The sequence below is a fragment of the Choloepus didactylus genome, chromosome 10, assembly GCF_015220235.1.
Source record: "Choloepus didactylus isolate mChoDid1 chromosome 10, mChoDid1.pri, whole genome shotgun sequence".
Taxonomy (NCBI): domain Eukaryota; kingdom Metazoa; phylum Chordata; class Mammalia; order Pilosa; family Megalonychidae; genus Choloepus; species Choloepus didactylus.
This window is the reverse complement of record NC_051316.1, coordinates 82212882-82230333: the sequence shown is the minus strand read 5'-3', so window position 1 is coordinate 82230333 and position 17452 is coordinate 82212882. Positions and strand designations below refer to the sequence as shown.

General features: G+C 39.7%; 1 protein-coding gene and 1 pseudogene across 1 annotated transcript in view; one reads left to right on the top strand and one right to left on the bottom strand.

Annotated features, from left to right (window-relative positions):
* B4GALT1 (beta-1,4-galactosyltransferase 1) overlaps nucleotides 1-17452 on the top strand; it is a 68878-nt gene that overhangs the window by 19651 nt on the left and 31775 nt on the right. The window lies entirely within an intron of this gene.
* Nucleotides 1382-2469, bottom strand: LOC119504677 (annotated as a pseudogene).

The following is a 17452-nucleotide window of genomic DNA, read 5'->3' as shown; positions in this document are numbered from 1 at the left end:
TTTTTATCGTGAAAGGGCATTAGATTTTGCAAATGCTTTTCTGCATCTATTGAGATAATCATGTGCTTTTTGTCCTTTATTCTATCAATGTGGTGTATTACATTGATTTTTGGATGTTAAATCAATCTTGCATTGATAAATCCCACTTGGCCTTGGTGCATAATCTTTTTTATATGTTGCTGGATTCAGTTTGCTAGTATTTTACTGAGGATTTTTATTCATAAGAGATATTGGTCTTGAGTTTTCTTTTTTTGTTATGTGTTTGACTGGTCTTGGTATCAGGGTAATACTGGTCTCATAGAATGAACTGGGAAGTGTTCCCTCCTCTTCTGTTTTTTTGGAAGAGTTTGTGAAAGATTGGTATTAATTCTGTAAATATCTGGTAGAATTCACCAGTGATGCCGTCTGGGCCTTGGCTTTTCTTTGTGGGAATTGTTTTTTATTACTAATTTAAGTTCTTTACTTGTTATTGGTCTGTTGAGGTTCTTTATTCTTGGTAGTTTGTGTCTTTCTAGGAATTTGTCCATATCATCTAAGTTATCTAATTTGTTGGTATACAGTCATTCATAATATTCCCTTATGATCCTTTTTATTTCTGTAAGGTCAGCAGTAATTGGTTATTCATTACTGATTTTAGTAATAGGAGTCTTCTCCCCTTTTCCTTGGTTAATCTAGGCAAAAGTTGTCAATTTTATTGACCTTTTCAAAAAATGAGCTTTAGGTTAATTGGTTTTCTCTGTTTTTCTGTTCTCTATTTCATTAATTTCTGCTCTAATCTTTATTTCCTTCTGCTTGCTAGGTTTGGTTTGCTGTTTTTCCAGTGTCTCAAAATGGGCGGTTAGGTTATTGATTTGAGATCTAAAGGTCATGCACTTTTTTTAGTGCAATTTTGTTGAGAGATAGTCACATAGATACAATCCTTCGAAGTGTACAATCAGTTGATCATGCATTTTTAACAGTGTGATAGAGTGTCAAATTGCCCTCTAGTTTATGCCCATCAACAGTATATGAGAGTGTCTGTTTCCCACACCCATGCCAACCCTGGATGGTATCATTCTGTTTAATTTTTGCTGATCAAAAAATCAAAAGTGGTATCTTGTTTAACTTTGTTTTTCTGATTACTGATGTTGTTGAACACATTTTCAATGTGATTGTTGTCCATTTGTATTTCTTCTGTGAATTACCTGTCCATATTCTTTACCCATTTTTCTATTAGTTTTTTTTTCTTTGTCATTGGTACTCAAAGAAAACGGTTTTGCCCATAATTCTCTGTACCCTGGACTTATGATACCAACTTGTTTGGGACCAGTTAGGAACCAGGCCAGACTGCATTCCTCTTAGGTCTATTTGGTTGATAAATGGCACTTAACTAATGATTGTTTCATATAACCTTTAACATAAACTCGTAAGTCGCATTGATTATGCCCCAAGATATGAGGGACCGATGGTAATTCAGATGGGCACCTCTGAAAAGGTGTGTTAGCTTCCTATCCTGTTCTAGCCAGATTTTTTGGAAAACCTTGGGGAAAGATTGAAATTTCCCCACCAATCTGAGACTGCATGCGAGTCTTTACAACATTAAGTGGAAAAAACAAGAATCCCAACATAGCACCCAACAGCCCTCCACAGATAAAATCATTGACCAAATGAGCACTGTGAGTCGTTGCAGTAGGCAAGTACTCCTTAATGGGACCCCGAAGGCCAAAAAAAAGGACATTGCTGAATCCGTTACGGAAAAGAATGGGCACCAAGCCTTGATAATATTCTCCAACTCCATGGGATTTCAGTGCCCTGAAAGCCTGATAAGTGTTTGTAAATTTGTCATGATGCTTGTGGTCTTGAAGCAGTGTTTGAACTCTTTCAAATGGAGTGAAAATTGCTTCTGTTGTCCCTGCAAGTACTGCCTCCACGCTACAAGTTACAAACTTGGGGGTGCTGACATGTTTACGGAGAAGGCAAGTAAACTCCTCATACAGCCCAAACATAAGGGCCAGTGTAGTTGGCCCTTATGGTATACAGTCGTTCATAATATTCCCTGCATTAATGGAGGAAGGATTCCGCGATACAGGTTTCGGAATCCATCCCTCCTCAACTGAAGTATTGCATCCGAGGTTTTGATTCCATATAGCTGTTGCCGAAAGAGGACCTTCTGAATAGGAAAAGTGATTGCTATATTGTTGAAAGCTGCACAGCAGCCACACAAGTAATGCTTCATTTCACAAACATTTGTAATATGAGGTGATATATCTTCTTTTGAAGATGTTATGATCGGAGGCCTCTTTTCATGGGCTTCTGAATCCATCATGTTGCTTAAGAACTTTCTTCTTCATGAAGGATTTTATTTAATCTGTAACACCATCTGGTCCTGTAGCTTTTGGGATCTTTCCCAGTTTCATCTATTGTTAATGTCTTCTAAGTTCTCTCTTCTGGAGACAATTGTGGTAACTGTATTTCCCATCTCCTCAGCATCCCGACCCATTCCGGTAGCTGCCTGTCCGCAGGTTGGCGAGCCAGCAAGGCTCTATTGGTTTTTTATGTTTATAGGAGTTTTTAATACTATGGATATCGCTCCTTCATCATGTGTTGTTTGCTAAGATGGTCTCTCCATCTTTTAACTTTATCTCTGGCATCTTTGGCCATATAGAAGCTTTAAATATTTACGTATTTAAATCTGCCTTTTCCTTTATGACTTCAAGTTGATTCTTACTTAGAAAGGTCTTCACTCCAAGATTATAAAATTTTTTTCTGTTTTTTCTTCTGAGCTGGTTCTTTAACATTTTTGTCCAGTCTCTGAAAGTAAAAGATGAACAAACTTATCGTTCAGCCCTCTTGTGTTGCAAGAAGCCTTATATAACATCCCAGGCATCCTTGGAGGCTCAAGATTCTTCCAAATCTGTCACTGGTGCTGGTGAATCAGAGTAGAAATGTGAAATTTGAGCCACTTGTGTTTATAGAGCTGTAATAATCTGTAAGTTTGGAAGTTCTAAGGAGGCGGAGGGGGGGAAGGCAGGTACATTTATTCACCATCTATTACTGCCATGCACTGTGGAATGAATGTATTTATGTTATCTCATTTACCACCTGAAAGGAAGACATTGTTATCACCACTCCTTAGAGGAGGAAATTGGAGCTGGCTGCACTTTAAAGTGGTCCTAATAACAGAGAGGTGCTGCCAAGAGTGCATGGCTGGCTGACTGCCAAGGAGGCCCATAGGGGCAGCAGGCTCACCAAGTCCAAGGTCTGGTTCTAGCTGGAGAGAGAAGGATGTACCTGGAACCAGCATTATAGGTCTGGGAACTCAGTGTTCCTAAACTGATCAGACGGGCAGCTGACTCAGTAATAAAATTCACAAGAGACTTAATTACTGGCCAGAATGGTAAGTTGCTGGTTTGTAGGGAACATTAGAGCATTCGGTGGCTGAGAATTCTCTGCCTGCAGGTAGCACTTACATGGGAAGCCATGGGGTAATCAGGCAGCTGGTGAGTTGGAGTCAGAGCAGGGAAATGAGCTGTACTCTAGTGTCAGTGGTGTCAGACTTGCATAGCTAATGCATCCATCCCCACACTGGGGACAGACCTGTCTCCAGGACCTAGGTCTGGTCTCAAGGTCAGGGGCTCCTCCTTCCCTGTCCTGCCCTAGAGGGACACATCCAGCTTCACCCCCCACCACTCCCTGATTTATTTCCTTCCTTTTCGTCCAAACCTCAAACCCCTCATTTCATTGCTTATTATCATCATTGATCCACTCCTGGACTCTCTTGTCTTACCTGTTTGTTCTGTTTTTTCCTCATTCCAACTTCCGTGTCCCAACCCCACCATAGGCACTCATTCTGATGTGCTTAGTGTGTATCAGAACAGAAGCTGCTTTATGTATATTTAATTTGAAATTTTTAATTTTAGATTAACATACAGGGAAATTGTCTTTTTTTGGTATATAGTTCTATGGATTTTTTTCTTCTCTTTTTTTTTTGGTATGTATTTTTTTAAGTTAATATTTTTTATTAGAGAAGTCGTAGGTTTACAGAATTCATGCAGAATAAGAGTTCCTATGTACCCCCACCTCCCCCAGTTTTCCTGATTATTAACAGTTTGTATTAGTACAGTACTAGTACTTTGAATTTTAATGCGTGTGTATATTTATGTAACCACCACCACAATCAGAGTACAGTTCTATCACCCCTAAAAAAATTGCTTTTGTAGTCACATTCTCCCCACCCTTAACTACTGGCAATCACTGTTCTGTTCTCCTTTACTGTTGTTTTGTCTCTTTAACTTGTGTAAATGGTATTATGTTACAGCTCATTCTGACTTCAGTTTTTTTTCACCCAGCACTGTTTTTGTTTTGTTTTGTTTTAGATTTATAAAAGTTTGACATAATTTTAGACTTACAGCTGCAAGAATAGCTCAAAGAATTTCTGGATAGCCTGTGGATTCCCCTGGAGTCTCCAAATGTTAACATTTTATTACCTTTTTCCTTTTCTTTCTCTCTCCATATATATACATACATACACACACACACACACACACACACACACACACACAAACACACACACACTTATTTTCCCTGAATTATTCAGCCCATTTACCCCTAAATACTTAGGTATGTATTAAAACAAGATTTGTTTTTTTTTTTTTTTTACATAGCCATGGTATTATCATCAAAATTAGGAAATCAGCATTGAAATACTTCTATTCCCATCTACAAACCTGATTAAGATTTTGTCAGTTTCCCAATAATGTACTTTGTAGTAAAAGACCATGTGTTGTACTCCGTCATCATGTCTCTTTAGTGTGTTTTCATCTGGCTCAATTCCTGAGTCTGTCTTTGTATTTCATGATGTTGACATCATTGGAGAGTACAGGCTGGTTATTCTGTAGAATGTTCTTCAATGTGGGTTTATCTGATGTTTCCTCACAGTTAGATTCAGGTCATGCACTTTTGCCGGGTATACCACAGAAGTGATGTGTTTGCTGAGTGTCAAACCAGGAAGCTGATGCCATCAATTAGTCTCTTACTTGCAAGGTGAGCTTTGATCCTTTCATTATGGTGGTGTCTGCCTCATTTCTCTATTACAAAGTTACAATTTAAATTTAAATTTAAATTAAAAACTATCTAATGGGCCTGTACTTTGAGGCTATGTAAATATGCTGTTATTTTTCAAACTTTCATCCATTAGGTTTTTTTTTTTTTGATAGACTTTATTTTTTAGAACGGTTGTAGATTTACAGAAAAATCTCTCGGAAAGTACAGAGTACCCATATACTCACACACAGTTTTCCCATATATTAACATTTTGTATTCTTGTGGTACATTAGTTAAAATTGATATACCAATATACTATAATTATATTATGACCTGAAGTCTGTAGTTGACATTAGAGTTCGCTGTTTGTGTTGTACAGTTCTATATTGGTTGGTTTGTTTTATTTTTATTGTGGTAAATTATATACAACATAAAACTTCCCATTTTAACCACTTTCAAGTATACATGTCCACTAGTTTTTAGCATCTATTGATTGAGGATTTTTGTCTGAATCAACTAGTATTTTAATGGCGGGGGATTTTCTTTCTTTTCTTTTTTCTTTTTGTTTTTCTTTTTTTTAATTAGAGAAGTTGTCAGTTTACAGAAGAATCATGCAGAAAATACAGAGTTTCCATATACCCCCTGTTGTTAGCTCCTTGCATTAGTGTGGCACATTTGTTACAATTAATGAATGGTATTATTATAATTGTACTGTTAATTATAGTCCATGGTTGACATTAAAGTTCCCTGTTTGTGTTGTACAGTCCTTTTTTTAAAAAAATTATTCTAGTAACATATATACAACCTGAAGCTTCCCTTTTAACCACATTCAAATATATGTCCATGTGGTTAACTATGTTCACAATGTTCCTTCAATATTTACTAGTTGGCCTCCTCCCATAAGGAAGAACTTTCCCTTCTCCCCTATTAATTACTTCATATATCAGTGTAGACTCATAGATTCTTACTTTATTCAATAGGTTATAATCTTTCGACACTCAAATGGTGCCAGATTTGGCCAATGTGATTAGCTTCAGCTGGATCCTGTGTCCTTTGGATGTATCCCATTATTCTTTGAGCTCTTCCTTACTTTTATGTCTTCTTGATGAATTGTCCCTTTTATTAATATCTAGTGTCCTTCTTTGTCTCTTTTGTTTGCTTTACATTTGAAGTCAAATTTGTCTGATACTAGTATAACTGCCCCCACTCTTTTCTAGTTGTTGTTTGGGTGAAATATCTTTTTCTAGCCTTTCACTTTCAATCTGTTTTTGTCCTTGGGTTTAAATTGTGTCTCTTGTAGACAGCATATAGATATGTTCTGTTTTAATCCATTCTGTCAGTTATGTCTTTTGATTGGGGAGTTTAATCCATTAATATTTAATGTGATTACTCTAAAGGCAGTACTTTCTTTAACCATTTTGTCTTTTGGATTTTATATGTCTTATCTTATTTTTTTTCCCTTACTGATAATCTTTATTTCTGCCCTCTTCTCCAAACCTCTGTCTCCTGTCTTTTCCTTTCTGCCTGTAGCTCTCCCTTTAGAATTTCTTGTAGAGCCGGTCTCTTGTTCACAAACTCTCTGAGTGTCTGTTTGTCTGAAAATATTTTAAACTCTCCCTCAATTTTGAAGGACAGTTTTGCCAGATATAGAATTCTTGGTTGGCAGTTTTTCTCTTAGAATATCTTAAATACATCCTACCGCTGCCCCCTTGTCTCCATGGTTTCTGCTGAAAAATCCACACAATAGTCTTATTGAGCTTCCCTTATATGTGATGGATTGCTTTTCTCTTGCTGCTTTCAGAATTCTCTCTTTATTTTTGACATTTGACAACTGATCTGTAACTGTCTTGGAATAGGTCTATTTGAATCTACTTCTGTTTGGGGTTTGTGTCACTTCTTGGATCTGTAACTTTGTGTCTTTCATAAGAGTTGGGAAATTTTCAGTGATTATTTCCTCCATTATTTTCTCTGCCCCTTTTTCTTTTTCTTCTCCTTCTGGCACCTATCCCATGTATATTTGTGCACTTCATGGTGTCATTCAGTTCCCTGAGACCTTGCTCATATTTTTCCATTCTTTTCCTTATCTGTTCTTTTGTGTCTAGGATTTCAGATGACGTATCCTCTTGTTCACTAATCCTTTCTTCTGCCTCTTCAAATCTGCTGTTGTATGTCTCCATTGTGTTTTTTTTGTCTCTTGTATTGTGCCTTTCATTCCCGTAAGTTCTGCCATTTGTTTTTTCAAGCTTTCAAATTCTACCATATGGTCACTCAATGTCTTCTTTATATCCTTCATCTCTTTTGCCACATTTTCCTTTAACTCACTGATTTGATTTAGAAAATTTGTTTGAACATCTTTAATTAGTTTTTTCAACTCTTGCATCTTATTTAGAGTGTTAGTTTATGCCTTTGACTGAGCCATATCTTTGGGCTTCCTGGTATGACTTGTGATTTTTTGCTGGTGTCTTGGCATCTGATTTTCTTGATTTGTTCATTCTGGAAGTTGTTTCCTCTCTTTTACCTAGGGTTTTCTTATTGACTGACTTTGTTCTCTATCTGTTCTTTGACATTCAGTTCAACCTCTAGCATAGCTCTGTTTAACTGATCAGAATTTTTCAGCTCTTGTTTCTCTGGGTCTTACCCTGCCTGTAGGGAAGGTTCGTTTTTTTTGTTTGTTTGTTTGAGGAGGTTCTCCCCAGATAGGATTAACCCCAATCAGATTTTTTCCAGACAAGACAGGCCCAGGACTCGGGAAGAGGATGTAATCAGTATCAGGGTTCCCTGGGGAGGAGACCCTGCAGGATATCAGTCTTTCCTGTGAAGCCTCTTGATTCTGTGCTTTTCCTATCCTGCCCCACCAATGTAAAGTGGTGCAGTGTTTTTAACTCTCAGCAGACCCTGTTTCTGCCATGTTTGAGACAGAGGCTGAGGCAGAGGGTGGGATTAAACTGTTTTTGTTTTCTAGTTCCTGAAGTCTCTAAATGAGGGCCCCCACTTGTGCTGGGCCCTGCTCCCCCTCTTCCTTGGGGAAGATAAGCCCTTCAAGGAATTATCTCCTTCCCCTGACTAGTTGCTTTGTCTCTCAGATATTCCTTAACTTTGCCGTTTCCTGGGGCAGTGCTGACAATTGAAAAAGCCTGCTGCTTTCTTTATGCTAAAAAGTAAAAATAAAAATAAAATCCTTTTGAGAGGCTGTCCCCAGCACCCCAGTTTGCCAGTCAAGAGCAAGAGTGGGTACCCAGTTCTATGTGCCCCTTTTCTTGGGGCACAGTCCTTTTCTAGTAATCTAGAATATAGAATCTAGGTAGCATGCAGCCCCATCTCCTCTCTGCTGCTGAGGGAGCTCTGGGTTCCTTTTGTGCTTTCTCCAGGTTTCTCTGTGCTCGGAGCTTGAATTCAGTGGCTTGAGTTTGTTAATTAAATCTGCAGTTGGAGCCTAGTTGAGCTACCTTCCCTTGCTCCTTGTATAGACTGCTTCTTTTTTCCAAGGGGAAGTGATTCTAGACCAGTCTGCTGTGCTTGTGTGGGAGGGGCACCAGCCTCCACAGATTGGGAGACTTTACTTACTGTTCTGTGCTGTTATCTCAGCCTTTCCACCCATTTCAGACTGGTATATGATGTGTGTCTGGTCACAGAAGTCTCCCAAACAGTTGTTCCAGACAGTTCCTGGCTATTTACTCGCTGCCCTAGAGGATGAGCAAAATTCCACACCTCCCTTTGCCACCTTCTTGCCCCTTCCTCCTCTCTTCCTTACTTTTAGGCACAGCAAGAACATGTTCCAGGCTCCTCTTGCTCTTTCCCTGCCTCAGCCCTGGAATCAGCCACTTTTCCAAGGAGCCCTAGTACTTTTTAGTAGAAAATGGGATTTAGAAAATAAGAACTATGCACCAGGTGCTCAGCACTGCTTCTAGGGGCCATCCATGTTGCCATGTGTACATCTAGTGTGTCACTTCTCACTTCCACACAATACTCCATGGTGTTTGCTCATCCCAGTTTTATTTCTCTCTAACTTGATGATGGACTCTCGGGCTGTCTCCAGCTCTGCCTCCATGAACATCATTGTGAAGAACCTCCTTATACAGGGTCCTTGTGGACCTGCATGTGTGTGCATTTACATTGATATGGGAGTGCCAGAGAGCTCTCCCAAATGCCTGTCCCAGTTTACATTTCCAGCAGCAGAGCATGAGAGTCCCTCTGGTTCCACACTTGACAGCAACCAGCTTCCTCTTATTTTTGCCAAGCTAATACATGTGCTGTAATATTTTATTTTTGTTTTAACTTGCTCTTCTCTGATTACTAATGTGCTTGAGCATCTCTTCTTAGGCTTGATGGACTTTGGAATTCCTCTTTGGTTAATTGCCTATACAAAATAATTCTTTGCCTGTTTTTCTGCTGGTGTTCTTATGTTTTTCTTTATGATAGGCAGAAGTTCCTTTTACATCTTGGGTATCAATCCTTTGTGGGTCACAGACATTGCAGATATCTTCTCCGAAGCTGTCATCTCTGTTAACTTTGCCCCAGTATTCTTTTTTGAGCATAAGACTTTTTTTCCCCTTGTTTTGTGCCATTTTGTCACAGCACTCTTATTTTTTAGGAACTGTGTGAATACCCTTTATTCCTCCACATTTTAGGCATGCTGGTGCAGCTAATTGCTGAACTCTGCTGATTGAGCTCAGCAAACAGTGTCTCCTCATGATACCTTAGCCGCTATTGTGTTAGGAATGACTTTGTTTCGCTGTTAGCATGTGAACCCTGCACACAAGTACAATTTGTGTATTTACTCAGCAGGCCCACTATGTGTTAGGTATTGTGCTATCATCAACAACTTTCAGAGAAATTACAAAACTTGCTTGTGGCTTTTCAGAGGTGGAGCAGGAATTTGGACTCTGGTCTGTGAACTCTTCCTACCATGCTGCTTCCTTTGGAAGATGTATTCAGTTCTGGTAGAGCCTGTATGCCACATTTCTACATCTCTTCTAACAAGTGACTTAGCAAGGTGCAAAATGAAGTGCCCTCCCTGGCATCTGGCCTTGGTAGTGAGGTGGGCCTTGTGGAGATGTCTGGGTCTGAAAGTGTAGCCCCTGGGCTGCCTGCCAGTGACCCCCTCCAGGCTGCGAGGGGAGGACCCTGAGGAGGCAGGGGCACTGCCTCAGCCTGGAGGGGCAGGTCTTAAAATAAAACCCTTTATTATAATAAAACCCTGTATTATTCTAATCATTTCTGAGAATGTCAAATCATCCCTTCAGGAAGTGCTTTAGTTCTAGGAGGAGAGAGATGTAGCAAGATCTTCCTGGATCTAACATGGGGTTTCCAGGCAAGTTGACCTCCTGAACCTTTCCTGGTAGTTATAACTGGGTGTGTAAAGTTTCCACAAATCTCAGCAGAGGGAGTGAGGCCAGCTGGGTGAGGAGGACATCTGCCTTTGGGTCAGGACCAAATAAAGCAGAAATTCCTCCCAGGATATTTTTCTCCAGAGAACAAACCATGGGAAGCCTGTTCATTGGGCTTCTTTTTTTTTTTTTTTTTTTTTTTCTTTTTTTTTAAATAAATTCAAAGTTACATGAATAGTTGCAAAAACAATACTAGCCCCATACACAGAATTTCATCATACCCTGACCCCCCTCCCCCGATAACTCAATCCACCAACTTTAACATGCTATCACATCACTATTTCTTTCCCTCCCTCCCTCCCTATCTATCATCCATCCTATATTTCTTTGTCTTCTGAACATATGAGAGTTAGCTGCACACATCCTTGAACATACACTATAATTCACCTTTGTACTTCCCATGAACAGGAACATTGTTTTATGTAATTCCATTAAGCACAGCTAAGAAGTATAAGAGATTCAACAATGATACAATGCTTACATTCTATACTTCCTTTTCCTTATGTCTCAACTGTGTCTCTTCGAGCCACCTGTCCTTCACCCTCCAATCCCATCCAAGTTCACCCTTAGCATTCAATTGTCATCTAGTTAGACTGTTTTTTTTTTTTTTTCCTTTTTTCAATTGTGGAAACATATATACAGCCTAAATCTTCCCATTCCACCCCCTCCCTAGCCTTCCACTAGTGGGATTAATCACATTTAGAATGATGTTATGCTCTTTCCCACCATCCATTGCTAGAAATTTCCCTTCACCTCAAACAGCAACCTTACACTCCTTTCTTAACTTCCCATTGCCCCTTCCCCCATTTCTCTTAACCCAAACTCTACTTTTCATCTCTATGGTTATATTCTCTAATGATTTCTTTGTGCTTACTGTGGGGCTTAAAATTAACCTCTTAAATCCCTATCAATCTTTTTTTCTTTGATACCTCCTCCACTTCTATAGGGCACATAAACTATGTTCCTGTACTCCTTCATTCCCTCACCTTTATATAGTTGTCTAAAATTACATACTTTACATTGAGTTCAAAACCACTGATTTGTCCTTAGAGTTTGTTTATTTTTTTTATCATGTAGGAAGTAAATAGTGGAGTTAGAGTTCAAAAATTATTGACTTCTATTTGTATTCCATTGTGTTTGGAGAATGTTCTTTGAGTATATTCAATTTTTTTTTTTTTTTTTTTAATTTCTTGAGGCTTGTTTTATGTCCCAGCTTATGGTCCCTTCTGGAGAAAGATCTGTAATCACTAGAGAAAAATGAGTGTCCTGGTGATTTGGGATGTAAGGTACTATATATGTCTGTTAAAATTCTCTATATCTCTTTCTCCTTTCTTTGTCTCTCTGTTGGTAGGGCTTCCTTTAGAATCTGAAGTAGGGCAGGTCTTTTATTGGCAAAGTCCCTCAGCATTTGTTTGTGGAAAATTTAAGCTCTCCCTCAGATTTGAAGGAGAGTTTTGCTGGATAAAGTATTCTTGGCTGGAAATTTTTCTCTCTCAGAATTTTAAATATGTTATGCCACTGCCTTCTCGCCTCCATGGTGGCCTCTGAGTAGTCACTACTTAGTCTTATGTTGTTTCCTTTGTATGTGGTGAATTGCTTTTCTCTAGCTGCTTTCAGAACTTGCTCCTTCTCTTCAGTATTTGACAGTCTGATCAGAATATGTCTTGGGTGGGTTTATTTGGATTTATTCTATTTGGAGTTCGCTGGGCATTTATGCTTTGTGTGTTTATATTGTGTAGAAGGTTGGGGAAGTTTTCCCCAACAATTTCTCTGAATACTCTTTCTAGACCTTTACCCTTCTCTTCCCCTTCTGGGACACCAATGAGTCTTAAGTTTGGACTTTTATTTTATCTATCGTATCCCTGAGATCCATTGCGATTTTTTCAATTTTTCTCTCCATTCTTTCTTTTGTTCTTTCATTTTCTGTTCTGTGGATTTCTAGGACACTGAGATGTTGTTTCCCTTCCTCTAGTCTTGTATTGTGAATATCCAGAGTCTTTTTAATCTGGCCAACAGTTTCTTTTATTTCCATAAGATCTTCTATTTTTTATTTACTCTTGCAATGTCTTCTTTATGCTCTTCTAGTGTCTTTTTTATGGTGCTTATATCCTGGGCCATGGTCCTCTTGATGTCCTTTAAATGCTTTGCCATGTTTTCGTTCTTTGATTGTAGTTCTTTAATTAAATTTGCGAGGAATAACGTTTCTTCCGAAATCTTGATTTGTGTGTTTGGAGCTGGATTCTCCATATCATCTGGTTTTATCATATGCATTAAGATTTTCTGTTGTTTTTGGCCTCTTGGCATTTGTTTTGCTTGATAGGGTTCTTTCAAGTTGTATCAAAAAAAAAGGGATATTGATCTAATTTTTCAGAGATACAGTTTGGTGACATACACTTTCTCTAAGTAACCAGCAGACGGCGTCTGTGAGCCACCTATATCCCAGCAGTCAGTTCTTACGTAGTGAGGGGAAATGATTCTTGTGTGTTCAGTTGGAGAGCTCAGTCTGGGCACGCCGCTGGAGTTGCCCGCCCTGAATGTGGGGCATGCGCATGGGTGGCCAGGGAGGAAGGGCAGCTCTCTCTCCGTATCCTCTAAACCACCGGACTTGGTGTAGCGCCCCTGGGTTCTCCGAGCTGGATCCCCCCTCCCAGCCACGATCCTCCCTCAGCCAAGAGGGATGCCGTGCTATGTCATCAGTGTGCGCCGTCCCTCTAGGGAAGCCCTGGGCCGTTTGGCTATGCCATGGGGCTCTCAGCTCGTTTCAGAATGCAGAATGTGTAAGGCTGTCTTTACTGCAACGCCTTGTGGGCTGAGAGCAGCTGAGGTTTTCTCCACAGAGAGAGAGCGAGAGACAGAATATTTCCCTCGATTCTCCCAAGGTCAGTTGTCACCAAAAGCCTCTGTCTGCTTGTTGAGGATTCGCTGTCTGTATTGAGCAGTTACTATTAAAACCTCACTTGGAGCTGGGCTGAGAAAGTACACGGCACGGCTTCCGTGAGGGAGGGGCTCCCGGCTCTAGGTTCTCGGCTCTCAGCGCGGGTCCGCAATTTTACTTACAGATTTTATGGTGTGATCTCGGGCATTCCTCCCAATTCATGTTGGTGGGTGTTGAGTGTACAGTCACATTTGTCTCCCTGCTACCATTCCAGGTTATTTACTGTTTTTTTTGTTCATTTATGAATTGTTCTGGGGGAGACTAAGTCTTCCACTTCTTTCTATGCCGCCATTTCCCAGAATCTCATTGAGATTTAAAAGCCCTGTGCTCTCTTTCTTTTTTCTTTCTTTCTTTTTTAACTTTCTACTTTGAAATAATTTCAAACTTACAGGAAAGGTGCAAAAATAATACAGAAACAATAGAGAACACCAACATATTCACCCCCTCATACCCACATTTATCAATGATTAACATTTTGCCACATTTTTATATTATTCTGTCTAATTGTTTATCGTCTATCTATCATTTTCTAAATATCTGAGAGTAGGTTGCACACATCATGCTCCTCTGACACTTAACAATTCCATGCACATTTCGTGAGAACAAGGACATGCATTTATGTAACCATCTTAAGTTCAAGAAGCTATCAAGTTCAAGAAATTTAACATTAATATAAAGTTTACAGTCATATTCCTATTTTTTCAATTGTCCTAATAATGTCCTTTTGAGAATTTTCACCTCCATTATTAGGTCTAGTCCAGGATCATGTAATATATTTAATTGTCATTGTCTCTTTAGTCTCCCTTGTTTGAATTTGTGGAAACATGTAACATAAACTTGCCCATCTCAACCACTCCCAAGCGTACATTCAGTGACATTAATCATGTTCACTATGTTACACTACCCTCATCACCCTCTATTACCACAATTTTTCTGTCACCCCAAATAGAAACCCTGCACCATCCTTAATGCACTAACTCCACATTCCTATCCTGTCCCCTCTGGCCCTGGTCTCTCCTATACTCTATCTTCTGTCTCCAAATTTGCATATTCTAGTTATTTTACATAAGTGGAAACATGCAATATTTGTCCTTTTGCCTGGGCTCTGTTATCTTGACCTCAGGGTCATGCATCTCTGTGGTTACACCACTGTTGGAAACTTTCTCCTTAGGTCAGTCCAGGTCAGAAGTGTACTGTCATGCTCTAGTTCTGGGGTCCCCCAGAGGTTTCCCAGGGCCCTCTCCTTGCTCCACCGCCCCCCCCCCCCCCGAATTCAGGAGCTATGACCACATATGATATAGACATATACTTAGTAAGAGGTTAGAACAGTTATGTCCAGTGAGATTTTCATTTGATGCCATCCTGGGTCAGTTGGTGGGGACGCCCTAGAACCTAAGGTTGAGAAGGATTCTGAGGTAGTATCCTCACGGGAGCAGCGTTGGGAGAGTGGAGACACATGTGCTGCCGTGCGCTATCCACCTTGTAGATACATCCATGAACATCAGAACCTTAAATGATTATTAAGGGAAAGGCAAGAATGGTGTTTTTGCCGTCTCCAGAGCATCCTTGAGGAAGTCTGTCAATCTCTCTGGCCTTGGGGTTCTCTCATTTGTAACCTGGGGTTGAAACATAGTTCTCAAAGTCCCACTGCCCCTGATCTGCCAGGATATTTCAGGATGCTGGTTCAAGGTGGATTCTGTCCCTTCAAGGTGATGGAATCTGACCATGGCTTTGCTCTCTTAGGCTTAGGCCTCGGTACCTCTGGTGACAGCTTCTTGGATTCAGTGAGCCCCTGGAGTCTATTCTGGTGACCTCACTACCCACGTCAGACTATGAGTTTGGGGGTTATTCTCTCAATGAACAAGTGGTATTTGGTAAGGAGCCTGTTTGAGATGACAATGTGAGGTTCAGAAGAGGAAATGCAACCTTTTCTTTAGGAGGTCAGGCCATCCATTGCCAAAAAGTCTTAAATTATAGGCATAGAGCCTGGAGGAAACTTACCTGTAAAATTGAAGGTGGGGGATGTGCTACTGTACCTGGAAACAAAAGGCATCTTGAGAGCCCAGAAATAACTGTTTTTTCCCCCTTCCTTGGTTGTAGATGTGCAATTAGGACAAAAATCTGGATTCTGAAGCATCAAAGGCAAGGTGGTTGGCTGCTTAACCCTTGCTTGAACAAGTGTTGTGTAGGTCAACCAACACACGTTTGCTGATCCTGCTGGGTGCCAGGAAATGTTACAAGCACAGAAAGGAGTGGAACACAACCCTGCCCTCAAGGAGATGATGGTCTAATTGGGCTAATCAGTCTAGGACAAACTGGCAGGCAGGCCAACAGACCTCTCACACCAACAGCGCTAACTTAGGATTGTAAAGATTGTAATGCAGGTTTCCTAAAGGGTGTGTGGGCTTATGGAGAAAGGACTGATTGACCCCAGGAGCTTGGGAAAAGCTTTGAGAGAGGATGGCAATTTGGTTTGAATTTCAAGGATTGCTGCCTTACCTTTCTCACAAAGGTTTTTTGTTTTGTTTTGTTTTTCTAAAATTATTTTGAAATGATTTCAAATTTGTAGGACAGTTGCAAAAAGAATCCAAAACCCTACCTACCCCAGATACCCAGATCCGCCAATTTTAACATATTGCCACATTTGTCCTATCACTCGCTATATATCTGCCTGTCTCTCTCTCTATCTTGCTCCTTGAACACATAATACTACCATGTACATTTCCTAAGAACAAGGATATCACTTTTATAAACATCTTAAGTACAGTTATCAAGAAATTTAACATTGATGTGAAGCATAAAGTCCACATTACAATATGTCCCAACAATGTCCTTTTAGGCATTTTCTCCTCCATTATTAGATCCCATCCAGGATCATGTGTTGCACTTAATTGTCATTGTCTCTTTAGTTGCTCTTTTTTTTTTAGTTGCAGAGACATTTATACAACCTGAGGTTTCCCATCAGCCCATCCCAAGCATACCATTCAGTGGGATTAGTCACAGTCACAGTGTTGCAGTGTCCTCACCACCTTCCATTACTAGAGCTTTTCCCTTTCCCCCAACAGAAACCCTGTACTCATTATGCAGTAACTCCCCATTCCCCCTCCTTACCACCCCAGGTAGCCTGTACTCTACTTCGTTGTCTCTACGAGTTTGCACAGTCTAGCTATTTCATATAAGTAGAGTCATACAATATTTGTATTTGAAATATTGACTTATTTCACTCAATATGATGCCCTCGAGTTCATCCATGTAATGGCATGAATCAGGATTTCATTCTTTTAATGGCTGAATAATGTTCCATTGTAGGTATGTAACACTTTTTTGTTTATCTGTTCATCAGCTGATGGATACTTGGATCGCTTCTTCCTTTGGGCTGTTGTGATTAATGCTGTGAACATTGGTGTACAAGTATCCGTCCAAGTCCTTGGTTTCAGTTCTTTGGGGTATATACCTAGTAGTGAGTTTGCTGGGTCTTATGGTAGTTCTATATTAAACTTTTTGAGGAACTCCCAAACTATTTTCCACAGTGTCTGCACCATTTTATATTCCCACCAAAATGTAGGAGGGTTCCTATTTCTCCACATCTTCACCTGCGCTGGTTATTTTCCTTTTTTTTTAAATAATAGCCATTCTAGTGGGTGTGAAGTGGTATCTCATTGTGGTTTTGATTTCCATTTCCCTAATGGCTAATGTTTTTGAGCATGTTGCATCTATTTGTTGGCGATTTGTGTATCTTCTTTGGAGAAATGTCTATTCAAGTCCTTTGCCCATTTTTTAATTGGTGTTTGTTGTTGTTGTTGAGTTGTAGTAGTTCTTTATATATTCTGGACATTAAACTACCAGATACATGATTTCCAAATATTTTCTCTTGTTCTGTTGGTTGTCTTTTCACTTTCTTGAAAACATCATTAGATGCATGAAAATTTTTAATTTTGATGAAGTCCAATTTATTTTTTCTTTTGTTGCTCATGCTTTCGTTGTCCTTTATCTTTTGAGCAAGGAGTTTGTTTTTCTCTATGCTCCCAAATGCAGGGTTCTAAGACTACAGAATTGTTCTGCTTCTTGTTGAAAGGTGTTTCTTTCCCTGGGGTCCAATAGTGGCTTG